Here is a 20,504-nt window from a genome sequence, read left to right as displayed (position 1 = left end):
ATACTCTACATTAAGAATTCCTGCATATCAACAGTAAAAAGATAATCCTTTTTTTAATGGACAGAGAGTTTGAAGAGGCATTCTACAAAAGAAAACACACTGTCATTAACCATGCAAAAAGGTGTTCAGCATCACTAGATTATCAAGGAAATCCAAAATAAAACCACAAGAAGATACTATTCCACACCCAATAGAATAGCTAAAATTAAAGAGATTGACTACCCAAGTGTTGGTGAGGATGTAAAACAACTAGAACACTCATATATTCAGGTGGGAATATAAAAAGGAAAACCACTTTGAAAAACTAGTTTCCTGTAAAATTAAACACACATATACCTATAAACCAGCAATTCCATTCCTAAGTATTTACTCAAGAGAAATGAAAAAACATGCTTGCAAAAAGACCTGTATAGGCCTTATTCATAATAGTCAAAAACTGGATTCAACCCAACTGTCCATCAACAGAAGATAAGCTGTGGAATATTACCCAATGAAATATTACTCAGCAATAAAAACTACTGAGATATCCAACCCTATGGATGAATCTCAAAATATGTTACACAAAAGAAGCCAGATACACAAGAGCACACACTGTATGAAGATAAAACAAAACTAATCTACATTTAGAAATCAAAGAGTGTTTGGCGGCAAGATAAATTGAAAGGAGAGGGCAACAAGGGAACTCTGTGGGGTAATAAAAATGCTCTACGTCTTCTTCTGGTTATTGGTTACATGTATATAATCATCGTATCTCATCAAAGTGAACAGCTAAGATCTGCACATTCTGTGGTATTTTAATTACACCTCAATAAAATTTTAAATTTCTAAATAAATCTGTGAGCTTAATGTTGTATTAATTTTCCTTTTCTTGGGCTGTCACGTGTTCTGTATATACACATGTTCTTAAGCGTATTCAATTAATATTTATCATCTACAATGTGCTGAACTCTTTGACAGATCCCAAAGTAAATGCAAGTCTATGCCCTCAAGAACCCCACCTCAGCCTCCTAAAGTGTTGGAATTACAGATATGAGCCACTGTGTGTGGCTGCTATCAGTTTCTCTTATTTCCTTATAGGTCCTTTGAACCCCCCCCAAAACAATGAACTGTTCTAGCTCCCTATTGTCAGATCCTTTGTCTCTGTGTCTTTCTAATTGATATTTCTCTGCTTATTAATAACTCAGTTCCAAAGTTCTGCTTTTCATCTTCTATTCAGAACCTAACAGGAAGGTTTTTCCAATATGTAACTCTTCTTTTAGGGAATGTGAGGTGCTTCTTTCTTCTTCTCACAGACCCTGTGTATATCTCTATTGTGGAAATCCCATATTGTGTGTTATTATTTGTTTAAGTATGTGGTTCCTTGTATATGGTCATGTTTTTAAATCCCCAGAAGGATATAAGATATCATTAACATATATAAACTTTTGCAGGAATCTGAGAATGAGGCAGATGGGGAAAAATTAGAGATTTTTTATTGTTTATCTTTTTTCTTTTTGCTTCCTTACTTTTGAAGGTCATACATGCATATAATTAAAAATAATAATAACCTTTTAAAATACTATGGTAAATGTGAGAGGAAGGGTAGATGGAGAAGTCAAGATGACTCCCAGGTATCTTACATGATGATAAATCTAGTCATCCTCTACAACTTTTTTTTTATTTAAAAAAAAACCTGTTATTAATCAAGGTAAAAGTTGAAAAGATGTTAAAGAGTAAGAGAAGATAGCTCAGTTTGGGACATGTTATACTGGAGGAGCTGTGTCCAACAGTGGACTAGAAAAAGATGATGGGAAATTCAGAAGAATGGTCAGGGGACATAGTTGTTACTAAAAACCTTGGAGAAGAAAATGTGTATATGAGGCTAACATATCTAGGAATTACTTATTCTATAAGACCAATTAATAGGGATGAAACCAAAACCCACAGAATAAACTGAAAAAGGAACTATTTCAAAATGACAGTGTAACACCATATATTGATATCCTTTTCTTACAGACATCAGGCTCTCACTAAAAGATTATTTAATAATTTAGTCTCTCAGGTTCACAACAGATTAGAAACATCAGAAAAAGGTATAGGAATAGCTTTCAGAGGTAATCATCTGGCAGCAGCACGAGGGTACAAAAACAAAACAAAAAATTTAAGACTTCAAAAAGCACAGCATTCTTTAAGTACTCTTCATGAAAGCCAGAAACCCCATCTTTTCATTATCTAAGACTTGGTCAAAATGGTCACTCCTTCAAAGTTTTTCATAGTTCTTATACTCTCAGAGCAACATGATTAAGTAATATTTGGATAATAATATTCCAAATATTTTCTTGACACCTTCCTGAAGACATTAACAATACCCTCACTTTTTTTTTTTTTTTTTTTGAGACGGAGTTTTGCTCTTGTTGCCCAGGCTGTAGTACAATGGCATGATCTCAGCTCACTGCAACCTCCCCCTCCCAGGTTCAAGCAATTCTCCTACTTCAGCCTCCCGAGTAGCTGGGATTACAGACTCACACCAGGCTAATTTTTTTTTAATTTTTATTTTTTTGTATTTTTAGTAGAGACAGGGTTCTACCATGTTAGCCAGGATGGATCTCCTGATCCACCCAACTCAGCCTCCCAGAGTGCTGTTTTATAATTATTTTTATACCAGCCTCTTTCCTCCCACTTCAATATACATCTCTTGACTGAATCTCTTTCATCTTTATATCTCTAGCCAGCACTGTGCAACGATATACTTGCACAATATAGTATGTAAACATCCTTTCAGTAATTATTCCATTTTTGCATTTTCTAAAACTATGTAAATGGACTTTGTCACAAACAGTCCCCCTGCAAAAAGTTATAACTAATTTTTTACTGTGTACTTACATCTTGGTACCAAGCTAAGCATTTGACCTGGCTCATCCCAAACCCAAATAAAATAAGGGGTGATAGAAAGTGACAGTGAGTAGGTTTTATTTAATTTTTATGCTTTTTAACCAACATATAACTGCAAATGTTTATGGGTATATGGTGACATTTCAATACATATGATGTGTAATAATCAAATTGGGGTAATTAACATATCCATCACTTCAAACGTTTATCATTTATTTGTGTTGGGAACATTCAAAAGTCTCTCTTCTAGCTAGTTGAAAATATATAACACCACAGGCTTGAACTGTGCTGGTTCCCTTACACAGAATTTTTTCAGTAAAAGTTAACAGTGTGCCTGCCCCTCCTGCCTCCTCTTCCACCTTCTCCAACTCTTCTACCTTGCCACCTTTGAGACAAGGCCAATCCCTACTTTTCCTCCTCCTCAACCTACTCAACAGGAAGGCAACGAGCCTAAAGACCTTTATGATGATCAATTTTCACTTAATGAATAGCAAATATATTTCCCTTCCTTACGATTTTCTTAATAACATTGTCTTCTCTCTAGCTTGCTTTAAGAATACAGTCTGTAGGCTAGGTGTGGTGGCTCACGCCTATAATCCCAGCACTTCAGGAGGGGTGCAGATCACCTGATATCTGGAGTTTGAGACTAGCCTAGCCAACATGGCGAAACCCCATCTCTACTAAAAATACAAAATTTAGCCGGGCTTGGTGGCAGGCGCCTGTAATCCCAGCTACCTCTAGAGGCTGAGACAGGAGAATCACTTGAACCCAGGATGCTGAGGTTGCAGTGAGCCAAGATCGTTCCACTGCGCTCCATGTGTTAATTGACTATTTATGTTATCAGTAAGGCTTCCAATCAACAGTAGACTATTACTAGTTAAGTTTGGAGGAATAAAACTTATATGTGGAGTTTCAGCTGCACAGGGGTTGGTCCCCCTAACCCCTTCACTGTTCAAAGCTATAGTCACCAGTATAATACTAGGATGTATTCCTCCTATCTAAAGGTAAATTTTGTAGCCTTTAGCCAACCTTTCCCTATCCCTTCTCACCTCTGGAGAAGCCCCCATAATGTTCTCTGCAATGGCTATACTAATTTACATTTGATTTGGCATTTTTCACAAGAGACAAAAAATGTTCCAAAATAAGACTGTGATGATGGCTGCACAAAACTGTGAGTATCCTAGAAAACAATTAATTGTATATTTTCAATGGATTATGGTATGTGAGTTCTATCTCAATAAAGCTGTTTTGAAAAATGAGGTTTCTGCTATTAGTACCACTGTTCAGATTAAGAAGTTGAGATTTAGCAAGATTAGGTAATTGGTTGTTTAGCTAGAGCAGATAAACACCCAAGCTTGACTCTCAAGTCTATATGCTTAAATTAACCACCATGCTCTTTCTGCATTCCTTAGAAAGGAATCTCACTTATCAAAACTCACATCATGATATATCATAGAAGCATATATCACAACACAAGCTCCTAGGAATGTTCAAGTCTTAAATGCCAAGGACCTTCCAAATTCTAACTACACTTATAAAGACTTGACCTAGTTATGTTACCCCATAAGGCCAGGAAGAATCAAAAGCTGAAAAGAACGGTATCAAAGAGAGGCGGGGAAAGTGCTCTACACCTTCTACTTAGGCCAGACGTGGTGACTCACACCTGTAATCCCAACACTTTGAGAGGCCAAGAAGAGCGGATCACCTGAGGCCTAGGGTTCAAGACCAGCCTGGCCAACATGGCAAAACCCCGTCTCTACCAAAAATACAAAAAATTAGCCGGACGTGGTGGCGTGCACCTGTAGTGCCAGCCACTTGGGAGACTGAGGCAAGAGAATCACTTGCAGTGAGGCAAGATCACACCACTGCACTCCAGCTTGGGCAACAAGAACAAAACTCATCTCAGAAAAAAGAAAAACAAAAACTAAGCATCTATCATCTCGGTGGCAACTGAAATACCCAGATCCAGGCTGCCATGCCTGACAGAAAAAGAGAAGAAAACCAAATGACAGTATGATTAAAAATGAAATGATAGTTGAAAGTCTGAGGGAGGAGTGATGCCAGGGACCTTCCAAATTCTAACTACACTTATAAAGACTTGACCTAGTTATGTTACCCCATAAGGCCAGGAAGAATCAAAAGCTGAAAAGAACGGTATCAAAGAGAGGCGGGGAAAGTGCTCTACACCTTCTACTTAGGCCAGACGTGGTGACTCACACCTGTAATCCCAACACTTTGTAGGGCTGACTCTATGCAAAATTTATTCGCCCCGACTCTCAAATCTCCCTTCCTGTCTGTCGCTTCTGCTTCTCTTCTACCTTGATACCAAGTCAAGGGCTTTGAATACTCTCATACTTACCCAAAGCTGTTCAAAGCCTGGCACCACAGCCTGTCCATTCACAGCATTACTCCCCGTCAGGTTGCCACAAGCCCCAAAATCTTCTTCCTCTCCTAAAAGCCCCACCACTCTCAGACCATCTTAGCTCTTAGGTAAGGGTCAAGGTAGGGAGTGGGAGCAGCAAGTAAATTAAACTACCATTAAACCACTTGATTAAAGAATATGTTGCAAATAACCTCCCTCTGATACATATAAACAAATGTTTACCTTCACTTACAAAGAAATATTAAACCCAAAATAAGACAAATTTCACATATCAAATTGGCAATACAGTTTTTTAAAGTTCAATGTTGGTAAACACATGTCACAGACATTCTCACACACTGCTGGTTAACATAAATTGTTACAACATAATATTACTCAACAGGAGTCAGAAAAAAATTATAATAAAATATTCTAATCATTTCTTAATTATGTTGATCTGTATGTGCCAGTATGAAAAGAGATTGCGACTTAACTAAGAAAAAAAGTAAACTGCAGTTAAAAAAAAAAATAGTAGGCCAAGCGCGGTGGCTCACACCTGTAATCCCAGCATTCTGGGAGGCTAACGCAGGCAGATAATGAGGTCAGGAGTTCGAGACCAGCCTGGCCAACATAATGAAACCCCATCTCTAATAGAAATACAAAAATTAGCCAGGCATGGTGGCACGCGTCTATAGTCCCAGCTGCTCAGAAGGCTGAGAGGCAGGAGAATCACTTGAACCTGGGAGGCAGAGGTTGTGGTAAGCCAAGATCACACCACTGCACATCAGCCTGGGCAACAGAGCAAGACTCCATCTCAAAAAATAATGATAATAAAATAAACAAATAAAATAGTAAATTGGCCAGGCGCAGGAGCTCAAGCCTGTAATCCCAGCACTTTGGGAGGCCGAGGCGGGCGGATTATGAGGTCAAGAGCTCAAGACAATCCTGGCCAACATGGTGAAACCCCATCTCTACTAAAAATACAAAAAAATTAGCTGGGCGTAGTGGTGTGCGCCTGTAGTCCCAGCTACCCGGGAGGCTGAGGCAGAAGAACTGCTTGAACCCAGGAGGCGGAGGTTGCAGTGAGCTGAGATGGCACCACTGCACTCCAGCCTGGCGCCTGGCAACAGAGACTCTGTCTCAAAAATAAATAAATTAAATTAAATGGTAAATCACAGTACAACAGTGTAACAACACTCTTTGTATAATTTTTTTTAAAGTAAACTTTTGAGAAACTGTTAACAGTGGGTTACCTGTGGGAGGAGGAGAAAAGTAACATTTTTGTACTCCATGTACCATTAAAATAGTTTTTACCATAAATCTGTATAACTTTAAACTTAAAATACACGATTCCTTAAGTACTCTATTCCCCTAACCTTAACCCCCATTCTTGCCCCTGCAACTCTTACCCCCGCACCCAACCCAAACCATTCCATATCTGAAAGCTAGCTGAAATTACCTGGTAGAATTTCAGCTACTAAGGGACATATTTTGGAGATATGGAGCTTTCCCTTAAAATCTCTTCAATTACTTCCCTAAAATCACCTCTGAGGTGAAAGAAGAGAGAAAGAATCCTATCCTACCTAAGGAACCACAAGCTCTCATTTCTTTTTAGGTCCCTAACCATTCTCTTCTAGAGAAAGACAATGGTCTTGGTTATAATAACCCTCCTTCTCCTTATGGGATCTAATCTTAGTTAATTTCACTACTCTCCCACATGAAGAGAACCTCAACTGTCACTGAAAAGGAAGGAAAGCCTGTTCCTTCTAGAACTAAGTAACAGCAGAGATCCTACTGCTCTAGTCTGTCTCAGCTCTCATCACCTTGCTGCAGGTGGCCAACCACTACTCTACACTTCTGCAGGACACAGTGTCTCAGTCCTGTTTACTGCATCATCCTTGGCACTGTACGTATATGGAAGCTTAGTATCTGTTCATTTTAATGGAATCAGGTCAGAGCATTATCTGTCAAAAAACAGGATGGCAGGCTAGAATACTTTTAGGCCTTATAAAGATGCCTCAAAAGAGTTTCTTTCTTTAATCAGTCTTTCCCCTATGCCTGTTAGTTGCTTTTTTTTTTTCTTCAGATGAGCTGTGGCTTTGTTGTAACCTGTTAGTTTTTAAGTTTTACACAGCTAAACCAAATATTTTCAATTGTTATTGTCTATTAGAAATAACAATTATGGGTATTTTTAAAATCTCAAATTAATGGCTTTAAAATTTGAACAACTAAATTTTATTCATCTAACTTTTATTATCATTATTTTCTCACTCATGCCAGCTAAAACAATTACAGTCTCAACACAGATTTATTCTTAATTCTAAACTAACTAATGAGAAAGGATTCTAAAACCTTTTTTTTTTTTATTCGCAGCATGAAAGGATTCTAAAATCTTTCTCAAGTAATGGGAGGAAATGGTTATAATCAGGTGGCTTATAACAGAATAGTGTGAGAAAAGGGCCGACCTCTACTCTCCAAGGAGTCAGAATTGTGAACCATTTGGCAGCTTCTTAAATAAGCTTAAAAAGTAAATACACTCTCAGAGAAATCACTGGGTTTATTTTTAAACTAAGTATTTTTGGAATTTTTAACATTCCCGAACAGGAATACAAAAAACAAATAAAGTGCCTATTGTAATTGGAAGTGACAGATGACTTGTATAGCAAACTTAGTTTAAAAATTAAAAAATACACACTCAAACACGCACTATATCTTGTAACAAAACAAAGGTCAATACTAACTTTTCCAAATTACACTTAGAAGTTTCACAAAGAATAAATAAATGCCATGTCAAGTAATTACATAATGAAAGAGCAGACAGCTCCAGGAGACAGAAACTTAAAAGAGGTTATCTTCTGAGACAAGCTAAACAGACTGAATCTCGAACAAAAATTATTAAAAACCAGACGCTGAAACAGATGGCCAACCATAAAACTTCATTCTTGGTTAAATGAATGAAAAGGTGGGAAGGGGATGGAAGGTAATATGCTACCCTAAATTTTATTAATAAATATTGCTAAATCCTGAATAAAACAAAAAAAGACAAGGGGAAAACTTCTAAGCTTCCAGGATCTCTAAAGGCTGTCCGAATGCCACGATGTGAATATGACTGTGATCTTAGATAAATCAATGAAATTACAATCTGAATTTAATTTCTCATGTATGAGTTGGAGATCATCAGTTAAATTTTCTTGTTGCTCTCTAACACTAACAGAGGAAACACAAATGTATTCTTTTCTAATATGTTATATACAATCCATGTCATTCAAGAGTCCATAAGCCAAATCACAGTGAGCACTACTCCTGTTAGTTCTAAGGCAGTCTCTAAGTTTTCCAAGAGAAATAAGCAGAAAGAATACAACTTCTCAAAATATTCCTTCCCCACAGTTTTGAGTACTTTCTACCATTGCATTCTTCTCCAGGGCAAGCCTGTCTAATACAGGGTACCACTTTATCTTAGGCCTAACAAATTACTGATAAAGCCTACTCCCCAAAATGTTACTTTGTTAAACAAAGCTGCAGAACAATTTAAACAGCTTTCATCCAACAGCCAGCTCAGTAGAACCTTATTACAAATAAGCTTAATACAAACATCTCATGACAAGAATCACTATCACGACATGTCTCTCTAATTTGGGAGGGCAGAAGGGGGAATTAGAGGGGGAGAGACATAACCTGAGAGAATAAAGGCGACAAGAGTAACAAAAGCTGCAGTAAAAGGAAAGTTAATATAGGAAGAATCAGACTCAACCAAAACAAAGAGAAAAGAAAAAAAAAAGGCCAAGACAAACATACCTTCCCATTTAAAATACACCTTGAAGTAAAAGCCACCTGAGGACAATTTTTTAAACCATCAGAAAAAAGCGGCAAAAGTCACTATTCTGGTAATTTTTATAAAGTCTAAAGTGCATTTTTTAAAATATATGTTTGTAAATGTATAATGTTCTTAAGATGTGTTTTACAGTTATATTTATGAGAATAAATCTATCTTAACATAAAAGGTCCCATGTAACTTTCACCTACATATTCACCACTATATACATTTTAATAGGTTTTCTATCACCATGAGATACAAGATTAATTGTTCCACAAACTGACCTGCATACACCCGTGAATACTCATCTTATTGTCCCTAAAGATGGAAACATCTCTGACATGTATGCTGCATAAAGAGCTGTCTTTCAAGTGCATGTCTGTGGTTTTTAACTACTTTACCTGACCACTACAGGAGTTAAAAAACGTTCTGTCTGGGAACTCTGTCTGGATGTGTTAACTGAGAACAATGACTTACTGCCATTCAAGCATTAGGTAATTACAATTTATTTACAGCTCGCCTCCAGTATGTAAACACAACTTTAGTTTTTAAAGTTTATTAGGATGATACAGGATTACCCAACTCTGCACAGCGGAAACCAACCCTCTAAATTTAGGCTATAACCAAAGTTTCTGAAACTATTTAATCAACAAGGTAGGATCAGTCGGGGCACCACTGCCCGTCCATCACCTCATAATAAAAGTACGAGAAGCACTTTCTTCGACATAAAAAAGGGTTGACCCTTGCTAGGGAAGCGACATAAAAAAGGGTTGACCCTTGCTAGGGAAGAGAGAATGCTGAAGACGCAAGTGGAGTGGGTGCGTAGCTGCTCTTTCAGCCCTTCCCGGAGCTCACCCAGTCCGCGGCAAGGAACGCAGCAGCCTGCAGTTCCGAAGACGAGGGGCGGCGTTTCAGGGTCCAGTCATTCCTCCAAATAACTGTCGAGCTACTTAGAGTTAGCTTTCACGTCTCTACCAAAAACCAACAGCAGCACCAGCGACAACAGCAAACAAGGTTTTTCCCTAAACTGTAACTTTTAAAGTGGCAATAAAATAACAGTGAAAAAACACTAACGAGTCACAATCGCACACCATTTTCCCCGCCGTTCCTTCCGAAAGGAAAGCTAGAACCCAGTTGTCGCCTGGGAGGAGTCCCTCCACGCCAGCGCTGAGCTCTTCCTCAACTGGGTCCTCAGGTTCCCGGAGCACCCGCTCAGGGCGGCGCGGTGAGCGCGATTTCCCTGCGGCGAGTGGCGAGGAACCGTGTAAAAATGTCACGCTCAGCCCGTTCCCTGGCCCGGAGCGGAGGCCGGGCGGCGCGCCGGGACCAGGCGGCGGGGGCGAGGGTGCCCGCGGCCCCGACCCACGTTCCCCGCCCGCCCCTCGCCCGGAAGGGGGAGAAGCCCGCCCGCGGGAGGATTCAACAGGAGCACCGCGCCGCCCGCCTGCCGCCCGGGAAACAGCCGCCGGCCGCCCGGCCGGGGCGCGGGGGGAGGGGCGCGGCGGCGGCGAGAGGGCGCGGGCGGCCGGTCAGCCCCGGGACCCCCGCCCGCGCGCAAGGTCACCGCCCGCCGCCGCCGCCCCGGCCGGGATCAGGGCGGCAAGTTTAATTTCCAGAGGCTGCCGCAAAGCCCGCGGCGTGGAGGCGCGAGCCGGCGCGGGGCCCTCCCCACCCCCACCGCTCAGCCTGGCCCGCACCCCGCGACCCCCGCCCCGGGCCGCCGTCAGGCAGCTGCCCGCTGCAGCCCCCGATGCCGGGAGGCGAGTCGCGCCTGGCAGCCCGGCGGGCGGCGCTTCATCCCCGCCACAGAGACACACACACACACACACACAGACACACACACACACAGCGGCGGTGGCGGCCGCTGAAAAATGGAGCGCCGCGGCCTGAGAGAAGAGACATTTTCTTTCCGTTAACTGAATTGTTTCCTACCTCCGGGTGCCCGAATCGCTACTCCTCTCACTCCGCGGCTCTCCGGGATCCACCGCCGCCGCCGCATCCAATCGCCTTCTCCCCCCCCTCCCCTTCCGCAGCCAGCCCGGCCGTTCCTCCTCCTCTCCGCTTCAAAATGGCGCCAAGCGCTCTTCGGCAGCTGCTCCAATCGAACCGCGGCGGACAGCACCCGGGGGCAGCCAGAGCGCGCCATAGGTGCGCAGCGCCCCCTGCCGACCAGATGGCCCCGCGCGCGCCCGCCCTCCGAGCTCCGCCCCGCCCCGTCCGCGCGCGCGCGCACGCCCCTCCTCAGCCCCGCCCCGTCCGCGCGCACGCAGCCACACGGGCACGCCGCCCGGGGGCCGCGAGACGGGCTGCTGTCAAGGCGTCCACTGCCCCTGCGGCTTCCTAGACCTCTACCGAAAAAAAAACACACCGATTGTTATGTAGCTCCATCTTTTTAGAAAAAGGGTGGGAGATTTTTTTAAACACTAACATTCCGCACTGATGTGCTGGGTAAACAGACTTGGAATTAATTACTTTGCTCCTTGTTAACTCTGCCTTCTTCTCGGAATGCCATACAAATAGTGTTCCTACACTTTACTTGCTACGTCTTTATTAAATCTCCCAACTTTCCTAATTTGAGATATTGTATATAGGTGGTAGGCTGGGAGGACACACAGTAATCAGCCTGTGACGAAGCATACCATTCCTTTGGCAGAATTGTCCTCATTAGAGGAAGAAATCATCTGGAGACCACAGGGACACATTGCAGGAATTGGGTCTCCTCCCCCTTTACCTCCAGGAGATGGCAGTCCCTCCTGCAGCTGTAGTGGGCTTAGCCCGGTCACCTACCTTGGGGGAAGGTTTCCTCCCCAGCCAGGTTTCTGCCAGAGCTAAAAAAGGGACTGCCTCCTCTTTTTACTTTAGTACCATCCCTGCAGTAAGGAAGTTTCTCCTGATAAGATGTATATGGTTACTAGGATTTTGTTCCAGGGAGAATTTGTTTCAACAATGAACAAGCAAAGAGTGAATGAATGGATTACCGTAGGATATTTATCAACTGAAACAAAAGATAGGTAATGCTGATGTATAAACTATTGTTACTGTGTTAGAAAAGCTATGTCCTGGCCGGGCTCGGTGACTCACGCCTGTAATCCCAGCACTTTGGGAGGCCGAGGCGGGTGGATCACGAGGTCAAGAGATGAAGACCATCCTGGTCAACATGGTGAAACCCCGTCTCTACTAAAAATACAAAAAATTAGCTGGGCACGGTGGCGCGTGCCTGTAGTCCCAGCTACTCAGGAGGGTGAGGCAGGAGAATTGCCTGAACCCAGGGGACGGAGGTTGCGGTGAGCCGAGATCGCGCCATTGCACTCCAGCCTGGGTAACAAGAGCGAAACTACTCCGTCTCCAAAAAAAAAGAAAAAGAAAAAAAGGTGTGTCCATTGGTATTCCATCGGGCCAGGGCACCTAGTGTTACTGAGACCTCTTCATTTCCGTGTTTGTGAGATCCCCTGGACAATTCCGCTTCAGTCTCCGCCAGTGCTTGTTAGACCAGTATATTTACAGTATGCATTACATTATCCAAGATTTGGCCACTGAATACTCCAGGTGCTACCCATTTTATACATTCCTTAATGAAGTCTACTGAGTTTTTTCTGCCCTCTTTTTAGAATTATCTCAGGAATTTTCTTATTTTACATTGTTGTTCCACCAACATAAATCTTGCACGGAAGAAGAGAGCAGGATATCTAGGCCTAGAAAAACCTTTCCTGACTCTTTTGTTGTTTTTATTATCTTTTTTACTTTATTTTCTTCATTTCCCAAACTTCCAAAGCCAGGGAGCAAGAAACTTTCCGATGAAAAGCAGGATAAGAGCAAGAATTTTTTTTTTTTTTTTTTTTGAGACGGAGTTTCACTCTTGTTACCCAGGCTGGAGTGCAATGGCACGATCTCGGCTCACCGCAACCTCCGCCTCCTGGGTTCAGGCAATTCTCCTGCCTCAGCCTCCTGAGTAGCTGGGATTACAGGCAGGCGCCACCATGCCCAGCTAATTTTTTGTATTTTTAGTAGAGACGGGGTTTCACCATATTGACCAGGATGGTCTACATCTCTTGACCTCGTGATCCACCCACCTCGGCCTCCCAAAGTGCTGGGATTACAGACTTGAGCCACGGCGCCCGGCAAGAATTTTTTATTTATTTATTTATTTATTTATTTATTTATTTATTTATTTGAGACAGACAGAGTTTCGCTCTGTTGCCCAGGCTGGAGTGCAGTGGTGCGATCTTGGCTCACTGCAACCTCCGCCTCTTGGGTTCAAGCGATTCTCCTGCCTCAGTCTCCTGAATAGCTAGCTGGGACTACCGGTGTGCGCCACCACGCTGAGCCAATTTTTAGTAGAGACGCAGTTTCACCATGTTGGCCAGGATGGTCTCGATCTCCTGACCTCATGACACGTGATCTGCCCACCTCAGCTTCCCAAAGTGCTGAGATTACAGACCTGAGCCACCAGGCCCGGCCAATAATTTTTGCATAAATTATTCAGTGCTCTTACCCCCATCATTTGACACCCAGAGGCCTCAGTAAATATTTTGTTGAATGTATGAATTGTTTGTCACTCTATGTCTTGTATATGGCAGTGAGTCCTGAAGCTGCTAAAGGTGTCACATCAGGTTTGTGAGCAGTTAGTTTTGCCGGTTTCACCATTTACCCTCTCTATTATGAAACGGTGCCATGAGTTTCAATAATGAAGCCCAGAAAACATATTGCCCACCTTAGGCTGCTAACACCACAGGATTAAGCCCAAGAAAAGAGTGAGCGGAAAGGAGATAGCCTCAAAAGAGCTACATGGTAAGGGTCAATGGGGCAATTGCCATTAGGACAGACAGAGGAAAAACTCTAAAACCTCAATGAAGCATAGTTTGTAATGATAGAATATACTTTTATATGACTGCAAGTGGCTTTACAGAAATCAGTAATACAAACCTTCATTTAAAACAATACTGTCTAGGAAAACTAAAATCTAAAATTGATATTTGAACAAAAATAATCTTCTGTGTTTAGGACTTTTAAAAATAGCCAAGTTGGCCGGGCACGGTGGCTCAAGCCTGCAATCCCAGCACTTTGGGAGGCCGAGGCAGGTGGATCATGAGGTCAAGAGATGAAGACCATCCTGGTCAACATGGTGAAACCCCGTCTCTACTAAAAACACAAAAAATTAGCTGGGCATGGTGGTGCGTGCCTGTAACCTCAGCTACTCAGGAGGCTGAGGCAGGAGAATTGCCTGAACCCAGGAGGCGGAGGTTGCAGTGAGCCGAGATCGCGCCATTGCACTCCAGCCTGGGTAACAAGAGCGAAACTCCATCTCAAAAAAATAAATAAATAAAATAAAAATAGCCAAGTTGCAAGTCATTAGGAGCAACATAATTGAATGTGACATAATTTAAGATAAAGGGTGAACCATTCAAAACTCAGTGGTAAATGCTTTCTACTCCAAGAAAGAGAAATTATGTGGGAATTATGTCCAAATCCTGGTTTTATACAGAAATGGTTAGGAGAATTGTCTTTGACTATGAAGAATCACAAATGTAGTTCCCACCTCTACTAATTTTACATCACTGCTACAACAAATTATCACAAAGTTGGTGGTTTAAAAGAGCCCAAAATTATTATCTCACTGAAGTGCCGAAGTTTGACGCATATCTCACTGGGCTAAAATCAAGGTGTTGGCAGGGCTGTGTGCCTTTCTGGAAGCTCCAAAAGATAATCCATTTTCTTACTATTTACTTTTTCTAGAGGCTTCCCAGATCCCCTGGCTTGTGTACCCCTTCCTCCATCTGCAAAGCCAGTCCTGTGGTGTCTCTCTGACCTGTTTTTGTCATCGTAGTTCTTTCTGTGACTCCCTCATTCACTTTTAAGACCCTTGTGATTATATTGGGCCCACTTGGATAATCTTTCTAGTTTAAGGTCCATTGATTAGTGATCTTTATTCCCCTTTGCCATGTAACATAATCTATTCAAAGGTTTGGGGATTAGGACATGGATGTTGTAGGCGGACCAATATTCAGCCTACCACATCACTCATATTTGGGTTACCTGGGCTTTTTAAAAATACAGTCTAAAGTTGAGGTTAAAGAGGTTAGGAAGTTGGAAGACATCAGGAATGCACACAATTAACCTGGATGGTCCTAAATATACCCCCATGGCCCCTGCTGCATTTTGAGTGCAGCCTTGCTACACTACAGCATGGTGATAACATATTTATCATATTATACATAGTATAGCACACTGGGCAGGCAATTAGTAAATGAAGAGACTGGGCCCTACCTAGACAAACATTACCTGTTCAACGTAATTCAAGGTATGTCAGGCCACAAATATGATCCCTATCAGCCTGCAACAGTGCTGAAATTCCCACTAGATTAATTTATTGGGTCAAGGCATTGGATTCTCAGAAAACATGTTGGAATGTGGTTGTGTTACCTGAAAAAGATAGGCCGAGTGAGGTGGCTCACGCCTGTAATCCTAACACTTTGGGAGGCTGAGGCAGGTGGATCACGAGGTCAGGAGTTCAAGATTAGCCTGGCCAAGATGGTGAAACCCCATCTCTACTAAAAATGCAAAAATTAGCCAGGCATGGTGGTGGGCACCTGTAATCCCAGCTACTTGGGAGTCTGAGACAGAGAAATGCTTCAATCTGGGAGGCAGAGGCTGCAGTGAGCTGAGATCACACCACTGCACTCCAGCCTGGGCAACAGAGTAAGACTCCATTTTACAAAAAAATGATAACACACTAACCCATTTGTATCCATTAGGAGAGACTAAGCCCGATAGAAATCAGCTTTGTGATATTTTAGGCATTAGGCAAACGCATGAGGCATTATGATAAACTCCAAGCCCCTAAAGTTGATTCTTCATTCATAACATCACTACTGCTGAAAGATAGCATAAGGGTTCTTTTCCTTCACCCTCATCCAAGACACAGCTCTTGGTGCCTCAGATTTCTCCTCCACAATTAATCTCCTGCATGAGAGAGATCCAAGATGGCAGATCGCTAACAGCTTGGGATTGTAGCTCCCAGCGAAAGCGCAGAGAATGAGAGGACACCACACTTTCAGATAAATTTTTGTCACTCACGGACCAGAAGATTCTCAGCAGAGGAGCCCCACGGGTCGCAAGTGCGACTCTTGTGGCCGGCGCAGCAGTTGTGCTGGTGCCTTGCTGCAGAGTAAACGGGACCGGTTCCCCTTCTGACCGACGTTTGGAGCTCCAGGAAGGCAGAGTCACCTATTACGGACTCAAGAAGGAAGCCAGACCGGAGATTCCCGGGCAGAAGAGCACCATCAGTCTTAACGCCGCTGTTTAGGCTGGCGCAGTGGGTTGCTCAGATTCCAGTGCTGGGAATCAATAAATTGGATGCCCACTCAGAAACCTAATTAGAAAGGCGGTAATTGCAAAGGCGACAGATGGATAAATTTATAATGAAGGGAAGAAACCAGCCTAAAAAGGCTGAGAATACCCAAAATCAGAATGCCTCTCCCTCTACAGGGGATTACAATTCCTCGTCAGCAACGGAACAAGACCTGAAGGAGAAGGACTGTGTTCCATTAACAGAAGTAGGCTTCAGCAGGTGGATGACAAGAAATATTGGGAGTTAAAGGAACTTGTTCTAACCCAATGTAAAGAAACTAAGAACTTTGAAAAAAGGTTTGACGAAATGCTAACAAGAATAGACAATATGGAGAGAAATATAAATGAATCAACGGAGTTGAAAAATACAACACAAGAACTTCGTGAAATATGCACAAGTTGTAATAGCCGAATTGATCAAGCAGAAGAAAGGGTATCAGAGGACAAAGACCAACTTAATGAAATAAAATGAAAGACAACAATAGAGAAATAAGGATAAAAAGGAATGAGCAAAGTCTTCAAGAAATATGGGACTATGTGAAAAGACCTAATCTACGTTTGATAGGTGTACCTGAATGCAACGAAGAGAATGAATCCAAGCTGGAAAATACTCTTCAGGATATTATTCAGGAAAACTTTACCAACCTAGCAAGGCAGCACAATATTCAACTCCAGGTAATACAGAGAATACCACAAAGATATTCCTCAAGAAGAGCAACCCAAGGCACATAATTGTTAGATTCACCAGGGTTGAAATGAAGGAGAAAATACTAAGGGCAGCCAGAGAGAAAGGTCAGGTTACCCACAAAGGGAAGCCTATCAGACTTATAGCAGATCTCTCAGCAGAAACCCTACAAGCCAGAAGAGAGTGTATGAACAAGCAAGTACTCAGAGATTTTATTACCACCAGGCCTGCTTTACAAGAGCTTCTGAAAGAAGCATTACACACAGAAAGGAACAACCAGTATTAGCCTTTCCAAAAATATACCAAAAAGTAAAGAGCATCAACATAATGAAGAATTTACATCAATGAAGGGACAAAACAGCCAGCTAACATCAAATGGCAGTAATCCTAAATTTAAATTGACTAAATCCCTTAATCAAAAGATACAGCCAAAACCCAACGGTATGCTGCATCCAGACCCATTTCACATGCAAGGATACAGAAAGACTCAAAACAACAGGATGGAGGAAGATCTACCAACAAATGGAGAGCAAAAATAAATACATAAATAAATAAATAAAAAGCGGGAGTTGCAATTCTTGCCTCTGATAAAATAGATTTTAAAGTAACAATTGGTAAAAGGATCAATGCAACAAGAAGAGCTAATGATCCTAAATATATGTGCACCCAATACAGGAACACCCAGATACATAAGACCTATAAAGAGACTTAGACTACCTAGACTCCCACACAATAATAGTGGGAGACTTCAACATCAATATTAGATAGATCAATGAGACAGAAAATTAATAAGGATATTCAAGACTTGAACTCAGATCTGGAACAAGTAAACTTAATAAACATTTATAGAACTCTCCACTTTAAATACACAAAATATACATTCTTATCAGTATCATATCAGACCTACTCACAGGTTTAAATGAAATATTAATCAGCCATTATTAAGCACAATTATTGGCATAAGAGGTTTTCAATACCCATTTTTAGAATAAAACAGCATTTCTGTTCTCTCTCCCTCTTTTTTTCCTGTTTTCCTCTCCTTCATTCCTCTTTCTTTCTTTCTTTCTTTCTTTCTTTCTTTCTTTCTTTCTTTCTCTCCTTCTTTCTTAAAAAAAAAAAATCCCCTGCATGAGGCACTGCGCCCATCAGGTGATCCTCTTTGCAATGCAAATATTCCTGAAAGGATGCCACATTCATCTGCATTCCCAGGGTAGTGATTCTTAACTGGAGTGGAATGGAAGAATACAAAAATCATCTGAGAAATTTCTGTAAACTAGATATTCAGAAACTATATTGGAATATGTTTGATAGATGTAACTTTTTAAAAGAGTTCCAAAGATAGATGACAGAAATTTTTACACAAAATATCACACCTTGCATTATCATCCAAAGAGAGATATGGGTTTAAGAAGACATTTGTCACTCAGTTCAACCTCTGGCAATAATAAAGAGATACGAAACCAAGAGCAATTTCACGTGAAAAGTAATGAGAATAACAAAGAAGAATTTAGACTACTGCCTGGAATATTTGTGCAAAGGCATATAAATTCCTTCAATATAATACATTTCACATATGTTCACATGCAATCACTAGTCAATGTTTTTTACTTTGGCTCTATTAAAAAAAAAATCAGCAGGCTGGACACGGTGGCTCATTCCTTTAATCCCAGGAGACTGAACTGAATGGATAGTGTGAGCCCAGGAGTTTGAGACCAGCCTGGGCAACATAGCAAGACCCTGCCTCTACAAAAAATAAATAGCCAGGCATTGTGGCATGCATCTGTAATCCCAGCTACTCAGGTGAGGCTGAGGAGGGAAGATCACTTGAGCCCATGAGGGAAAGGTTACAGTGAGCTGTGATCACGCCAAGGTACTCCAGCCTGGGCAACAGAGAAAGACTCTGCCTCAAAAAAAATTTTTGTTTTTAATTTAAAAATTAGCATTCCAGACCGGGCGTGGTGGCTCACACCTATAATCCCAGCACTTTGGGAGGCCAAGGCAGGTGGATCATGAGGTCAAGAGATCAAGACCATCCTGGTCAATGAGGTGAAACCCCGTCTCTACTAAACATACAAAAATGCTAATTTTGTATTAGCATTAGCTGGGCATGGTGGTGCACACCTGTAGTCCCAGCTACTCGGAAGGCTGAGGCAGGAGAATTGATTGAACCCAGAAGACAGAGGTTGCGGTGAGCCAAGATCGTGCCATTGCACTCCAGTCTGGGTAACAACAGCAAAACTCCATCTCAAAAAAAAAAATAATAATTAGCATTCCAGTGTAAGATGGCCAAAAGCTCCAAAACAATTTTTCAGTTTCACGTTTCTGTTCCAGGCAAGCAGCCTGTTTTTGAGCATAGAGTAGTAGCTCATTCTATATTGAACCAAGTTTGTATCACTTTTTGTCCCAAGTAAATTAACTTGACTCCTAATGCTTACTCTTCATGGATATGTAGGAAGCATCCTTTGTTCTAACAGGAATTCTATTTCTTCTCCCGGCTATCTCATCTAGTTAAAACGTGATATTTAAAAATAGCATTATTCAGCAGCCAGCAGATGGAGCTGTTTAAAAATGTTGACATCTCCATACTTTTTTATGAAATAAAACCACTTTAGAGACGCACTTTAATTTTTTGCTGTATAAATAATCTGTCCATTATAGAGAAATCTGGAATTACAGTTAAAATTAAAAAGAAAATAGATAATTCATAATTATGCCACCAGAAAAAAATTACTTCTAATGCATGGCCAGGCATGGTGGCTCAAGCCTGTAATCCCAGCACTTTGGGAGGCCGAGGTGGGTGGATCACGAGGTCAAGAGATCGAGACTATCCTGGTCAACAAGGTGAAACCCCGTCTCTACTAAAAATACAGAAATTGGCTGGGTATGGTGGCGTGTGCCTGTAGTCCCAGCTACTCGGGAGGCTGAGGCAGGAGAATTGATTGAATCCAGAAGACGGAGGTTGCGGTGAGCCAAGATCAGGCCATTGCACTCCAGTCTGGGTAACAACAATGAAACACCAGAAAAAAAAAAAATCAAAAGCAAGTTAGTTAATTCCTAGATACAATGGGGGTATAGGCATTGTATAAATATGTCTGTTCCAAATGGGATAAATTGGCCAAAACAAAGGGGCTACAGGCCCCATGCAAGTCTAAAATTCAATAAGGAAGTCATTAAAACTTAAACTTTCAAAATGATCCCCTTTGATGCCGTATCTCACATACAGGTCACACTAATGCAAGAGGTGGGCTCCCATGGCCTTGGGCTGCTCTGCCCCTGTGGCTTTTCAGGGTATAGCCCAGCTCCAGGCTGCTTTCACAGGCTGGCATTCAGTGTCTGTGGCTTTTCAAGGCATAAGGTTCAAGCTGTCAGTGGATCTACCCTTCTGGGTTCTGGAAGATGGTAGCCCTCTTCTCACAGCTCCACTA

At 41.9% G+C, this 20,504-nt stretch overlaps 1 protein-coding gene across 15 annotated transcripts in view; it reads right to left on the bottom strand.

Moving 5' to 3' along the window:
* PDS5B (PDS5 cohesin associated factor B) overlaps positions 1 to 11,120 on the bottom strand; it is a 200,013-nt gene extending 188,893 nt beyond the window's left edge. For 7 of the 15 annotated variants that reach the window (XM_054256758.2, XM_035302447.3, XM_035302449.3 and 4 more), the window contains exon 1: positions 10,980 to 11,120. The gene's annotated coding sequence lies outside the window, so the exon portion shown is untranslated. Of the gene's footprint in view, positions 1 to 9,902; positions 10,081 to 10,138; positions 10,534 to 10,979 lie in introns of those variants that run through there. The other 8 variants (XM_078375264.1, XM_078375272.1, XM_078375269.1 and 5 more) reach the window with 2 other exon arrangements.
* Between the last annotated feature and the right edge of the window lie 9,384 nt (positions 11,121 to 20,504).

This window comes from Callithrix jacchus, chromosome 5 (genome assembly GCF_049354715.1).
Source record: "Callithrix jacchus isolate 240 chromosome 5, calJac240_pri, whole genome shotgun sequence".
Lineage (NCBI taxonomy): Eukaryota > Metazoa > Chordata > Mammalia > Primates > Cebidae > Callithrix > Callithrix jacchus.
The sequence above is the reverse complement of the archived record's forward strand: the minus strand, read 5'-3'. Positions and strand labels throughout refer to the sequence as shown.